Source organism: Manis pentadactyla, chromosome 9, assembly GCF_030020395.1.
Source record: "Manis pentadactyla isolate mManPen7 chromosome 9, mManPen7.hap1, whole genome shotgun sequence".
NCBI classification, from domain to species: domain Eukaryota; kingdom Metazoa; phylum Chordata; class Mammalia; order Pholidota; family Manidae; genus Manis; species Manis pentadactyla.
In genome coordinates, this window is record NC_080027.1 from 81,650,835 (window position 1) to 81,654,818 (window position 3,984).

Sequence of the window (3,984 nt, forward strand, 5' to 3'; positions counted from 1 at the left end):
AAGTGTATGATATTCACCACATATGGGAGGTTTATAGTCATTCTTTCTTCAAATCTTTTTTCTGTACTTATCTCTTCGTTCTCTCCTTACGGGACCCCAATAACACTAATATTATGCATTTTTCTATTTCCTCACAGGTCCCTAGGGCTCTGTTTATTTTATATCTTTTTTCTTTTTCTCATATTGAAAAATTTCTGTTTGTCTATTTCCAAGTTCACAAACTTTTTTCTATCATCTTTGTTCTGCCCTTATTGAGATCTTTTAGTGAGATTTTTATTTATGATATTGTACTTTATAGTTCAAAAATTTTTATCTGGTTCTAATTTTATAGTTTCTATTTCTCTATTGAAAATTTCTATCTTTCCATTTATTTCCATTGTGTTTACATTTATATCATGGAGCACAGTTATAATAGCTGCTTTAAAGTTTTGGTCTGATAATTCCAATATCTGAGTCATCTCATGAGTGGCATCTGTTGATAATCTTTTCCTTTGAGAACTGTAACCTTCTTCTGGCTCTTTGCATAGTGAATCATTTGGGGTTGTTTTCTGAATACTTGAAAATGATGTTGCATGGATCCTGGGGCCTGTTAAAATCCTCTGCAGAGTACTGACTTTTGTTTTTACTGTTTTGTCAGGGAATCAACCTAGCTTAGTTCAATCTTTAACTTCTATTTATCTTCTCTGTGCAGTAGTTCTAATGTCAGTTTGGTTTTCAAAACTTTTTCTCTGCTAATCAGTGTCTTTCCTACACATGAGGCTCAGTGTGGAACCCAGGAATGCATGCAGGTTCAACCACAGCTTTAGGGCACCTCATTCTCCAGATGCCTCCTCTCTAGTATCTGACCCCATTCTTCAGGTTTGAAGGGTCCTTTCTTTTGCCTCTAGCCAAAAATAAAGGGTACTTTCAAAGTTCTACTGCCCTCTCCACTACTGGCACAGATCCAATTGGGGAAGTAATAGGGGAAATAAAAGAGAGGATGCTTTTCAAGGTGTTTCTCAATTTTTAACACTCCTCCCCAATCTGCCTGCTTTTAATTTTCAAAGCATTCAGTTCTTTTTTTAATATTTATTTTTGTTCTGTCTAGAATTTTGGATTGCAGTATACAAGAAAGAATGTCTTTGAGTGGGCTTACTCTATCTTGGTCAGAACATTGTATTTTTTATTTTATTTTACATATTTGTTTTTATTTCTGTTCAGGGAATAGCTTAGTTCACTTCAGCAAAAAATATGGAGTGTTCATGAAGCAGCCCTGTGGATGATAATGTGCAAAGGTAATTTGGCACTAGATTGAACAGAGGCTGACATGCCAACTTAGGAACTCTGGATTTCTATTTAGTAGGTTATAGAAAGCTATAGAGGTATTCTCATTCAAATGCCTCAATGTGTTGGCAGCCCTCGAAAATCCTCTTGCTGCCTTTTCCTTTTTTTGTTTTTTTAACCATTCTGAAATAGAAGTGAAATAATTTCATGTTAGCTTCCATATTCTAGTCCTGGCACCAATCTTATTTCCCCAGAAGGCGTTTCTATTACTGAAAGTGGCATTCAGGCACTGACGACCACACATTCCCTTATTATACATTACATAACACAAGAAAAAAGACCAATGAAATCACTGGTCCTACTTATAGTGGAGCCAACAGCATTTGGAGCAGGGCAGACTCTATGCTGCATGCATGTATATCTCATGGAAAAGGTAGCCATAGATTAATTGATGAAGCATTAAGTACAGATAGATGGCTATGAATACTAAGCACTGCATTAAGCATTAGTACAAAAAGGTAAAGACTGTGCATTTTCTCTTTTACTTAATTGACTTTGTAGAACAATCTATGTTACTAGTATAGGTGTCTCTGGTAAAAAAAAAAAAAAAAAACCCTGCACTATCAGACATTCAATTAGCACCTAATCTGGGTGTGTGGCTTAGGTCGAGGTTTCCAGAAACAGACCATTTGTTTTGAAGAAACAGAAAGATTTGTATGAAGGTTTATTGAGGAGTACTCTTGACCAACGTCCATGACAGGTGATGGAAACAGGATTTTCAGAGGGAGAAGCTAATCAACAGCTTGATGGCAACAGAGGCCCTGTCAATCCCTCAGGGAATTCTGGAGCTGAGTCAGCCTTTCAGAGATGCCCCAAAACGAGGAAAGTTGTGGACCTTTTTCCTCACCCACCAATTAGTCAGTGAAAGAGGATGCCCCCTGGGAGTATGCGCAAGTTGTGGGGAGGAAACTTTCTTTGGCAGAGGAAACTCCCAAGTGGAACTCAGCTATGAGCCTCGGCAGCCCACCTGTCAGACAGCAAGGGAAATGGGCCCTGAAGGAGGCTCTGAGTGGTGTATCCCAGCACTCATCACAGGCCTTAAATCAATGAGTTTCCTCACTTGTAAAATGGAGATAATAACCCAACCTAAACTCATAAAGAGTAGAGTGGTTTATTGTTTTTGAGTGACAGTATCACCTAAATAAAATATACTGTGAGGTGGGGTTGGGAGATTTGTGTGTGTATCCTAATTTTTATTATATGCAATATTATATATATTACATTCATATTATAAGCATATTATGTATTCATATTATAAGCTTATTATCTCACATAAAAACAGGTTCTCAATAAATGTTAATTATTGTAATTATTTTTCACATAGTGTATTTGTGCATACATATTCTTAATAGAGATAATTCATTTTAATATCTCCTAGAAACTGAGGTAAAGAGTTAATACCGTGCCTAGTAATTTCTAGACAAGAAGATCCTATTTCAAAAATGCATGTCCTTGCTCTTATTTCTTTGTGCTATGGCTCTTCACATCAAATCTCAAGAGAGGTTTCAATTGAAATACAATCACCCAGACTTTCACATGTTTAGTCTTCTTTCCGTGTATTTGTTTGTTTAATTATTTGTTTGTTTCCTCTACAAATTGGCTTTTGCCTCTTTTCCAATCTCAGGCTTGTGTATTCCCCATTCTCTAGGAGGGGGGAAAGAAGACTGCATGTTCTGACAGATCCTTTAAATTAAAAAGAGAGAGAGTTTAAAATAGAAAATGTAATTTTAACACATGCAGATATCCCCATGCTGGGAAGACAATTTTATTGTATTTTTTAAACATTTAAAAAAAAAGAAAGAAAGAAATGAGAAAGAGACAGTAAGGAAAATAAAATTAGACCGTACTGGAATGGGCACACCCGAGCCCTGGGCAAAGCTGACACAGACATACCTGCCAGTGTGCGGCAGAGCACAAAGGGTCCTTGTGCTGATCACCACATAGCAGGGAGCCCTCTAAATATGATATTTTAAATCAGAATGAGTAATATTGCAATTTTTCTTCCACAAGTGAGTCAATATAATCTGACACATACCATTAAGTTGAAATTTTGGAGGTGTTTTTATTTCTGTTGGATGGAAACTGGCATATTTATATTTTGTTTAATCGTTTTTGGGTGAGATGATAATCTGACCTTTTTGAGTGTGCTTGTGTGTGTGTGTGTGAGAGAGAGAATAGAAAACCATAGCTGCATGCACCCTCCTTTCATTTGACAGCAGAAACTGGGTTTACTGTTTATTCTATCTACTACCTGACTTATTTCCAACAGATCTATTGCAACAATTGTTACAGCAACAATATTTTCTGTATAGCAAAGAGATTTCCCCATTCACCTATTTCAAGAAAGTCTGATTTCCAGACTAACAAAAAGTGAATACAATCTCTGGGCTCGCTACAATAAAATCATGAAAAAATGTGATTTAATAACAAGCATAATCTAGGAAACACTATTTTCCCTAGACTCAGTATCACTGTTGCTAAACAACCTGTCTACCTTGGTTCATCACTCCATTCACCTATGAAAGAATGTAAATGTGGACGTTTAATGTTTCTGCCTGTCCCAAAACAGATTATCTTTCTTCTGAAACAACACTCTGATATTTCTTTAGTGAAATATCCTTCCCTTACCTCAGTTGCTCAGATAACCCTGACTTTAACCAG